This window comes from Ursus arctos, unplaced genomic scaffold (genome assembly GCF_023065955.2).
Source record: "Ursus arctos isolate Adak ecotype North America unplaced genomic scaffold, UrsArc2.0 scaffold_9, whole genome shotgun sequence".
Classification (NCBI taxonomy): Eukaryota; Metazoa; Chordata; class Mammalia; order Carnivora; family Ursidae; genus Ursus; species Ursus arctos.
The window spans coordinates 70,252,760-70,264,853 of NW_026623111.1; positions in this window are offsets into that span (position 1 = coordinate 70,252,760).

Consider the following 12,094-nt stretch of genomic DNA (forward strand, 5'->3'; position numbering starts at 1 on the left):
TGTCTGTTCCAAATCACTACAACTTTGAAAACATTTGTTAGGTCAATGGCTACGCACCATATATCTGAGCCCATGTTAATTATCCATATCCTGCACAGCAAAGAGAATTCATCTACTTGACTAGTGAATTAATGTGGAATATAATGAGGACCATGATTCCTGCATGCTTTGAGCCTTTAAAGGTGGCGCTAATCACTGCCATTCCCTCCAAGATGCAATATTGTTTTTGATTTACCAGCTTGACCAGTGGGGGGAGGGTGGGATGGTGGCAGTTTTAAATGCTTCCATGTAGCCTTCCCCACAGCAATATAATCGATGAATCAGGAGAAGGAACTTATGTGGGAATTCTCAGAACAACCAAGTGTATCCATTATCAATGATCTATTCAGGGCCAGGTAGAGAATTAAACACTGGAAGTTTCTGGGAACCCAGTGAATTCCCTGTAAAATAACCTGGGTAGTATTACATTTATTATATTCTTTACTTTCCTGAGAATCAAATTAACTCAGACCCAGCAACTAACCTTCTTTGAAATATTTTTGTATTCCCTTTTTCTCAATATTACATGGTTACTCGAGTAAATGTCTGTTAAGTCTCTCTGGGGACAATGGGGATCATTTTTCTACATACTTGCCCAGTTTCATAGTTTTGCAGGGTCCTTTCTTCTGAGGAGCTCAGTCTGTATATTTCAGATCTGTAAAATGACTGAGGTCTGAAATCTGGGCAAGCATTTGAAATATTTTATTGGGCCTGGTACTAATGGTCTCCTTTCTTGATTTCTTTTGATTGTATAGATTGAGCAATACCTTTGTTATTTACCCATCTACGTTGCCCCTAGGGAAACTATGTTTTATCAGCCATTTCCACGGTACCCTGTGACTCAGGCCCCCCGTTTGCCCTACCAACCTTGCAGCTCCTTTAGTTCATTGGAACAGCCTAATATTGAGTTTATTTTATTTCTGATAGTTAAGTGCCACCACCTGGTCTCATTATTTGGAAATTCTGTAATTCCCAATTCTATTGAGCCCAGTTGTAATAGAATCTCCCATTGTTTTCTCTTACGGAGTAAAAGTCACACTCGGTTTTTTAATAATACTGGTGCCCCTCTGACTAGAGTGTAATTGGTCATTTTAGTACAAGTACCCTCCAACTCCATCCATGGAGCATGGTCAGCTGGTAGATTTTTCTAACTCATACAGATATCCATCTGGCATGCCTGCTTTTACTCTCTGCTACTGTAGTTATTCCATTTCTATTTCACTTGCTGCGGGCCAATACTGTTTCCAAGCTTCTAAGTGTCACGCCATTTAGAATTAGAACCATCTAATTAGCATATTAAGAATCAGTATACTACTACCATCTTCTGAGGTCCTTGCCACATTATTAGATACTGTATTTTGGAGAATATCCCCTTGTCAATAAACTCTTCATTATTCAACCTTCTGTTTTATCCATATTCCCTCTTCCCTTCCCCACTCTGAACTCCGTGGTCCCATACATAATTTCCAGGCTCCTGCAGGTACATGTTGACTAAATCATGAAGCTTTTTCAGTATGTAGTCCATTTCTTCTCCTCCAGTGCCAGCATTTCATTAGCCATGCTTAGCTCTGGCCTGATGCTATGTCTTGATCTGGTGGCTAAGAGGGAACATGGGACTAGATCCTTACGGTGGGGTGGGGTACAGTCTAGAGACTGTTGCATTGTTTTTAAGCAGGGGAAAACTGGGACCTTTTGATTCCTCTCCTAAGAGAGAGGGACAAAACCTTCTTGTAGACCCAGGGTGTTAAAGGGGGTCTGAGGCTTTAATATTCTCTACACACATGGCCTTCTCCTGTCTCAGAGTCCCAGTGCTATCCAAGCGCAGCCTTGACTTTATGTAGTTGAGATTTCAAACTTCTGTGGAGATTTGCTACTGGCCTAGATCCTCTGCTTTTTCTGTCCTCGGCTTTAAAAGATGAGAATTACTTTACATGCAGCCTAAGAGGATCTCTGAATTTCACATTTGCTTTTGATTTGTGAAATTACCCTCAGCCTTTCTGTGTCTTTCTCCAGTGCATCAATTACACTCAGCAAGAGCCATCCAATTCCATTGTCCTCATAATTAGTACTCCCACTGAACCTTCCAAAAGCTCTGTATGTTCCACAAGCCTGTGCAGTCCCTGTTTCATCCATTTTGACTGAAGAAAGTTTGATAACAATCAATTGCATCAAACCTCATTCTATCTTCTTGTTTGATACCTTTTCCACTAAACAAAATTTAAACTGAGTTGCCAGGCCGTCTTCAGCATCCAGCAGAGCATAATTACTCCATTAAATATGTAAATATTAGATTCGTTTGGACCTATGCGATGATTTTCACTAAGTCCAATCATTTACTCCTTTTTAATATATTGTAAATAGAACAAGGCTAATTTTATTTTGTTTTGAAGATTTTTATTTATTTACTTGACAGAGAGAGAGAAAGCACACAAGCAGGGGGAGTGGCAGAGGGAGAGGAAGAAGCAGGCTCCCCGCTGAACAGGGAGCCCAGTGCGGGACTCTGTCCTAGGACCCTGAGATCATGACCTGAGCCAAAGGCAGACCTTAACGACTGAGCCACCCAGGTGCCCCGAACAAGGCTAATTTTAATAGCTTGTGTATTGGAACTTGGTTCTGTCTACTGGAATGCCTGATTCACATTAAGACACAGATTGCAACTAAGCCAATGGTTACCACTGATCTAAAACTGGCTTAGTCACCCCACCAGATGTGTTGAGGTCTGATCTGGAAGGTTCCAGCCCATAGCTGTTGCTCAAGCTTATTGGGAGTACACAGTAGGATTCTTGACAAAGACCCAGTCATAGTTCTAGGTTAATTTTAGAATCAACTGTGTCAAAATTAGTTGCATCAACCATTTACTTATATGGAGAAGTTAGCCCCATTACATACACAGATACACATACACTTCCTATTAAAATTCAATTGATTATGGCTCACAATGGATACCAGCAAAATTCTAGTAATGATGTCTTAACCTGTGGAACATAATGGAATCGGTTTTCACAGCCTCCCTTATCTATATTCCCAGAAACCTCTGCCTTTCATTCCCAGTGCAATTCCTTTCCAGGCAGCATGGCATGCTGTCACAGACGGAATGCCATTCTTGCCAATTTGCATCCTTCAGGGTGAAGGTCAAGGGCTCCAAGTTTAATTGATTTCCTTCTTCGAAGAAAGAAAGGACAAGAGAGATGGAGCTTTGTGAAAAATCCCTGGTGTTTCCATGCACGTCCTTCGCCAGTGTGCAAAACAGCAAGGCTTTCATCTCTGCACAGACATCCATGCTTGGTTCCTGTCTTCCGTTCACTGCTAGTATCTGGCCCTGAATCTAACATACCACTGAATGTACAAAGGAATCTGTTGTACTTTTTTTGTCATTTCTGTTTTGGCTCGAGCCCCCCTGATGTGGCTCCAGCTCAGCAGTCAGCTGCTCAGACAATGAGAGCCTGTCTCTTCATCTTGCAATTTCCTGCTTTCCATTCTTCACTCGAATGATCCAACCAGAGGAATTCATTAAAAGAGTTAAGTGCTTGGCTATTATCAGAAAGGGGAAAACAAATTCAGCTATTTTTGACCATGGAGGTCTTTCATAAGCCCCTGAAATCAGCTCCTTCTTCACCTACAGTGATCATAAAGGATCACCCGCAATTTCTATTGGTCACCCCAATAGCGTGGGAAGATTTGTGTTGTCCAAAAATCAAGGGCAGATTATGTAATTATTCAAAGAACTCATTGGGTTTCTTTGCTTATTTATGTGCCACTTGTATAGCCCCTGCCTTTCTTGGTAAATTCTGAATGTTGAAGCAAATAAGGCTGATAGATTATTATTAACTTTCTTGGAAAACAAGTAAAACAAAACAAAACAACTTCTTTACTGCCTCCAGCAAATGCAGTCAGTAACAGAGTAACATCCTTTAATCTAAGAGCAGTCAGAAGCTCTAGAATCTGGTAATGCTTATAAAGAAACCCTAGATTCTTTGTTAAAAGTTATCAAACTCACATATTGTTTTAGAGATGCATTCATGTATAGAAAAGTTACCTTATTCTTTTACATACCATTAGGTTTTCAACTTTCTATAAAATGTAATAGAGTTGAATGATTACATTTCACATCTAAAACTTTGCAAAGGCACAAAAGGAAAAATATTGACGCCTACTGAGCTGAGTTTTAAAAATCTGAGTGTTTACTTGTAAAATGAATCAATTTTATTTATATAATGTTTCTCTCTGTGTACTACAGAGGAAGACTGAGCACACATTTTCGTTGTATTGCTGAACTAGGGAATAATCTGCCCATACCTGGTGAACAGTTATTCTTAAAGGTATAATCATCAACTTTAATAATCATTAAAATTTAATTTGTTAGCTATTGTACTCTTTCCTTTCTAGTTTTAGGAACCATCTCTTGGTTTAGTGTCTACATGACAGTCCTTATCCATCTTTGGAAATAAAGGGGGTCTGTCTCAGTCATGGCTGTTCCATGTGGTCTGCTATGGTTGCTTGGGTCAGAGGTGGACACCTCATTTAACCAGTGGTCATCACATGACCCAACAATTCAGGAAGTTGAAATGAGAGACACAGAGACTGGGAGCTTCTAGTAGTTGAGTTTTATTAATGGCAATACCCTGAGGCCTGTGAACTCCCACAGAGGGAACATGCTCTGATACCTGCTTTCCCTGAGACCCAGTTCAGCTCTAGCTTAGCTTCTGTGAGATGCAGCAGTGTTTTCCTAAAAGTATGTTTATTTGTCTAATCAGTTGGTGTCTGTTACTTGCAACCAAATAAAACTCAAGCAATACATTACGACTATATTTATCATGTGTATACATTTGTTTTCACATTGTAAACATTAATGACCTTTTACATTTCTCCTACCTACTAACAAATGTGTGACAGGTATGTTTCTCCAAAAATCTGTACTCAAAGTAGAATGCTTACATTAACTATAATGAAACAAAATTCCAAAGGTATCCATACTAGGAAATCCACATTTAATACTGCCGTTTTCTGAAATAAAATTGTTGATGGAATATACCTTTAATATAACTATACAAAAGGTAGTCTGTCTGAATCTAGTGAATTTAAATCAATTCAGTTATTATATTTTTGGACAGCTATATTCTTACCTCATTTCAGTACATTTTCAATACACCACATAAATATTTTCATAATTCAGTGTTCTATCCAATAACAGATAAAAGATAGTTATCAAAGGATATTTCAATAAAAATCAGGTCAGCATTTAAAATATTGTTTTATGTCTAACATAGAGCTTTTTAATAATGTAGACTTACTAAAAATATTCGTAATTATTTTTTAAATGTACAACCTCTTGCCAGTTTACCAATGAGGAGCAATAGCTTCCCAAGCACACTTTAGGTAATATCAAAATCGCATTTTACAAATGAGAAGTAAGTGAGTCTTTCTCTCATTTACTGTACACACAAAAAAACTATCAAAATTTCATCTTATTCTTGTTGGATAAAGTAGCAGCTATTTTTTTCATTTACCCCCTTGTAAGGTTGTCAACTTCATCAGTCTTGAAACAAATCTTCCCAAATGGATATATTCGGTCTTGTGCTCGTCATGGGTGCTCCGTAAATATTGTTGGATGAAAACTTACCTCTCTGGGAGGCTAATGAAGAACAGATGTAGGCAAAAACAAGACGGCGCAGTTAGGGGGGGAACATAGAAGCTAAAAGACATCAGTGTGAGCAGAGGGAATAAAAGAAAAATACCAGTTGTCAACTTAAATGGAGTTCATGGATATAATCGAACAGCTGATAAAGTAGGTAGGGAAGAGCATAACCTGCAATCTTATTTTCTTTCTTTAGCTGTGTGTTACAGTTGTGATTCTTGTAGAAATAAAATGTGTTTCCAATTCATTCATAAGGAACATCAATCCTATAGGTCTTTATAACACCAGAAGCAGTTACATAGAATGTTTGAGTCTTAGGAAGTATGACAATGGAGACCAACTATTCTTCAAGTTTAATTTACAGAGTGTTTCTTTTTATAAACGTCTAGTTTGTTTTGATATAGGTTTACAATGGATTGAACTTCAAATTCTGATAATTCTGTAGCAAAAAAATATAGCTCTTGGCTATACTTATCACATTTTATACAATTTCTCCAATGACTAATACCTGCAGCTTGCTGATGAAAGTCTTTTTTTTTTTTTCTGCCCTTTTACTATTCTGATGTGGTTTTTGTTTTTTTGTTTTGTTTTTTGTTTTTTGTTTTTTTTCTGTTTACCTACTGACTGGTTAGGGAGGAGGAAGAAGCAAGGATCTTGTGACAAAAGAGCCAGACATTATACTTTTCAGAGGTAATTTGCCCATATAATTAAGGAATATGTGAAGAATTACTTATCAGTTGGGACCAGTCAAATTACCCAGTTACACAAACTATGATTATTGCTCGCTGGAGAATTAGCATGGTGTCACAGGCACAGTTGCCGTTTTTCTCACTAAAAATTGGTTGATTCTAACGGTATTTTGAAATTTTTACTTTGTTATCTATCACTGAATGTTTTGTCAGGAAGTGCATTTTTAAATCATCATTTCCTTAAGTGTTTTCCTTAAAATACTGGAGCTGGACAATGCTCCCTAGATAAAGAAGTTTCTCTGGGTACCTGAGTTTTTGAAGCAGTGCCCTTTATGTTGCAATGAACATATGTTCTTGGCGATGAACAGGGTTAATTAAAATATTGATGGCTCTGAAAAGTACTGAGGTTATAGAAGTTTTATTTATCCAACAAATTCTTTTCTATCTATTTAACTCTGCAGGAGCTATTCTTTTATGGAATACATTTTGTGAAAGTAAGGTTTATAGTAGTTGGTTCTGAGATGCATCTAGTAATTACACACAATATTATTCTTTAATTTCTTAACCTCTCCTGAGTCACACCCACTTTAGAAGTAGATGAAGGCCATACTATTTTTATCCACGAAAAGTTACACAGACATATATTAAATTTTACATAAAGTTCAAAATTTTGCATGTACTTAAGGGCGATAGTTAAAATCTATCATCAGGGTGTGCCTGGGTGGCTCAGTTGGTTAAATGTCTGCCTTCAGCTCAGGTCATGATCTCAGGGTCTTGGGATCGAGCCCTGCCTCGGGCTCCTTGCTCGGCAGGGAGCCTGCTTCTCCCTCTGCCTGCCTCTCTCTCTCTCTCTCTCTGACAAAGAAATTAAACAAATCTTAAAAAAAAAAAAATACAATCTATCATTGGTACCACGTGAAGAAATTTGACCTTTTGGTCCACTCACAAATGAAGCTTCCCCTTTGGAACTGCTACTATGAAGCATAGTCCGCTCTTGGTAAGTCAAGTTTTGCAGGTTTACTCCTGCCCTTCACATTATGTAATATGTGCCTTTTACCTTTGTCGTTGCCCTTTTGAATCACCTGCAAGTGGAAAGATAGAGCCATTATCAGAGAACCAAGAACAAGAAAGCCAATGATTCCCCCTGTTGTATATATTCTGAAATACATTATTTAGAAACCAAAATTTTAAATATATTTCTTTAGTGGATAAAATGTAAGGATATATTAGAATTTCCTTACTGCATTTATATTACTGATCCTCACAAGCATAATATTGAGACAGTTCAACAGCTTGTAAAACATTTCTGTGCTCTGTTGCAACCAAAAGTACAAAATGCACGCTATATTTGGTTAGCGTGCGGTCTATTTCAGATGTATGTCTAAGGATGGAGTGCTTGTGGTTTTCTATAATTTTTCTTTTTCCTCCACATAAGTTAGGCTGGTGTAAGTAAACAAAAAGATTTTACTTTGCAATTTAATTTAAATTTCTTTGTTTATGTATCTCTTACTGAATCAAAGGCTTCTTGGAAATTATCCAGTTTTCTCCAACAAAATGTACAGAAAGGTATTTCTACACTGATAACAAAGTTGGAATCTATTTAAAACATTTTTCTTTCCATTTCTTTTGCCCTAAGCTCTTATTGTTTAAGGTGTTCCCCCCTTTTTAAATAATATTCACCATAGTAATATAAAGAATTACTACATTTTAAATTCAAACAGGTAATAAATATTTGTAATGCACATTTATTTGAATAATATAACATTTTAATTATATTACATCTTACTCTTATAATTTTGACTTTTATAACAATGAAGATGAGAAAATAGAAATGAGGAAATACTAGATATTAAGAGTAATTTAACTATAGTAGAGTTTATTTGATTTTTACAACAAAGTATATAAGTTCCATTATATCCAATTTCCATGTTATTTTCAGAGGGATTAAGATATTTCCTAGGATGACATAGGTAGAATGTGGTAGAGGTAAGATTTGAACCCAAGGATTCTGATTTAAAAATAGTGTGTTTTCATTTTTTTTTTTAAACAATTTCAAAATAACTGGCAGAACAAGTATTTGGGATGAGGTTGTCAAAATAAGTAAGAATTTGCCTTTAGAGAAACCTATTCTGAAGATGGAAAGTAGACTGAGTTCGTTTGCACAATAGCTGGGAATGAGGTTCTTCCTTTTTTACTTTGGTATCTCTAACCTCTGCTTGCACATGCTTATTGTCTCTGTCCTAGGAGCTAGATCCATGGTACGTCACATAGAAAAATACATAACTTTTAACGCCTTACATGCGTGCGCGCGCGCACACACACACACATGCGTGCGCGCACACACATGCACACACACACACGCACACACACACACTGTTTGATGTCTTTTCTAGTCTGTCTATTCCCTAACCTCAATTGTTGAAGGCCTTAAGTGGCTGGCCTAGTTTAGAATCTTGTCTCTTGTATATTTGCTGAGTTCACACCTGCTGCTATTCCATCTGCTACAATTTTAGATCACTAAGACCTTCTTGAAATATGTGGAAAATGTCAAACATACTCCCAAAAAAAGTGCTGCCTTCTTTTATGCTGATGGTGTCCTGAAATGACTGAGTTTTTCTTTTCCTAAAGATAAGCACTCGCCCCCCCCCCCCCGCCTTTTTTTTTTTTCCCCAATGACCTAAAGTCCCTTTATTTAAAGGATCAGGACAATTGGTCGTGGTTTCAAGGACAGAGAAATAGCATTTCAAAAGTAAGCGTCATTCTACTTGATGGTAGGCACTTGAAAGGTTATCTATGCTATACTTATGTTAATTGTATACCTTAATATAACATGTTTTAATCATATTTCCATATTTAGTGAATGTACAAATGGGTTTCTTTCTATCTCAATCTTTATATATCCCAATCTTAATATATCCAGGATAAGATATTTTATGTTTATGAACAACATCTAATAGCTGATTCATTCATTCAGATATTTACTCTTGCAAGAGTCTACCTGGAACTGTACAATAAGGGCCCCAAAATGTGTTCAGTAAGGAATATAAGATTATATTTGTATGAGTATATGGATCATTCTTTACTTAAATAGTAAGTTCTTATTTTTGCGTTTAAAATTCAGACATGGAATTTTATGTTTCTTTTCTTGTACACTTACATGCCAATTTATTATACCTTTCTTAAATTACTTAAAAATTACATTTTTTCCCCACAAGCAATAAGGAAGGTATGGGGATGGGGTGGATACAATGGCTCAAAGGAGCCGGAAGGAGTGAATCCCGAATCTGTTGTTCAGAAGAATTATCACCATTTGGGAGCATTATTAGGCTTCCAGTGTATGTTGGATTTTAGTGTTAATATTTTTTTTATTCCTTCTAGAAATTATGTCTTAGCGTATTGCTATGAATTAGGGTAGAATTCACGTTTAATAGGTTTTGCTACATTTTATTGGTTGAAAGTTTGTTTTAATTCTTTCCAAAGTGGCAAGACCATGCAATCTTGGGTGTTCCTTCTTTATAAAACAAAGGCATTGGACAGTTACAAAATTAGATGATTTTCCTGACCCTCAGCCAATCTGTAGCTTCGTGGTCACAGTGGGGCAGGGTTTCCCTACCACTGGGAGGAAAGGTAACATTAATCTTCTGGAAAAGCTGTCAGCACTAACTGATAGATTCCGATGTACAGAACGATGGAGATTGATTTTTCGTCCTACATCTCTGTTGGATCCTAAGTCTTGACCTGGACTCACTCTTAATTTTTTTGTAACTTTTAACAATCTAGACTGTTTTGAACAGTTGTCTCTTTGCTGTCACTTGGGGAATTTTACTACAGTAGACTCACTCACAACTCCTGTCTGAACTTAAGATGAAGGCATCCATCAAAAAGGAAATTAACTAGATCAGCACAGGAAACATAAATGCGGTCAAGATTCTACCCAGGAATTTAAACTTTTCAAACGTGTGCTTTGAGGATTTTCTTTCAATCCCATGGCCCTGGGAAAGCACGATGCTACTTAATCCGCTCCCTGGAATTTATAGTTGGGGGCTTTGATTCTTCTCTGCAAGAAAACACAGCAAAAAATTAACTAAAGAATGCATTGTATCTTAGAGATTGTGAGGCCCAAATACATGTTCACTGAAACAGCATTTTTCATATTTCTGCTTTACCTTGGCCTAAGATATGTATGAAATCTTTTGCTTCTGTATGAGATTGTCAACACCAATTCTTCTTAAAATTTTTAAATTTCTCTAAGTATCAAAAGCATGGTAAGAACTCTGCCAATTATTTTGCCAACTGCTTCTGAGTCAAGGCTCACATTAGCTTATTGCTAACCTATGCAAAACTCTGGTTTTTTGGTCTATAGCCTGACCTGGGTATTGCCAATGTACTGAAAGCTCTGGAATTGCATTACTAAATTTCTGGGTTGGGGTGGAGGGAGGGCTGCTCCCTCCTGTCAGACTTCTGTCTTGCTTCCTGGACAAATGGTACTTGTTCCTATGTTCCTAGCACTGCATCTCACCGGAATGCTCCTGGCTTCTTGTCAGACCCTTCACGCACTGTCATCTGTTGCATAGTTTCCTCCCTATTGCCTCCATCTCTAGACTTCTTCCCAACATTTCATTCTTCCTAGAGAGGAGTAAATTTCAAAACGTTGTTCCTCCCAAAGTGTCCTATACTACAAATACCTGAGCCCCCTCTACCTGAATGTCATAAGATACCTTTGCAATTTGTACTGATCACCTCATAGGACCTTCTCCTTGAGGAAAAGTAATGCTTTTAATTCTGTCGCTGAGTAGGCAGTGCTCGGGACTGTGGCTCACTGCTTTTAGAAACCTGGAAGGGATGATAAACGGAAACATCTGTCCCTGTCTGTTCTGCCCATAATGTGGGCCTGCACTGAAGGGGAAGACAGTATGGTTTGCCCAGTCACTCATCCTTTGGATGGCCTGGGACTTTAACTATTTCTTTCTCAGCAATGATCCTGGTTATGAATATGTCTTTGACAATAGGGAGTTATGATTTGGAAGGGTTCCACTCGACATGTTTTGTTTTTAAGAGTTGTTTGGTGAGAAATTTCTACTGGACATAAAAGCAGGAAAAATTAAAAGAGTTTTTCTATTCCTCTGCAAAGTAATAATAATCACCGCCTCCATCAACAAAATATCTTCTTTCTGCAGACATTGAAAATTATATAATCTTTGTGTTTCCCAGATATTGCTACCAAGAAACTTAGATCTCAATGTAGAGTTTAAACATATTATTCCATAGCATATTCTCAGTAGACTTATTTCTCTACTCTATAAATAATTTGTCACTTAAAAAAGTTTCAGGGGGCATGTGGGTGGCTTAGCCAGCTGAGCGTCCAACTCTTGGTTTCAACTCAGGTCATGATTTCAGGGCCATGGGATTGAGCCCTGCATCAGGCTTCATGCTCAGTGGGGAGTCTGCTTGAGATTCTCCTTCTGACACTTCCCCCCACTCAAACATGCATTCTCTCTCTCAAATAAATAAATAATCTTTAAAAAAATTTAGTTTTATTTTACAATTTGGTTTGATGGGTTTTTTGGTTTGGTGATTAGCTTATTTGTTTTATTGCAATTCTTGTCTGAATTTTTTTGGAGGTAAATTTGATATAAATGATAAATACATTCAGAATCTGGAACATTATACAGATACTAAATGTTAAAGATCAAAACATCAACACCTTCATATTGAATGTATTCCACTGTTA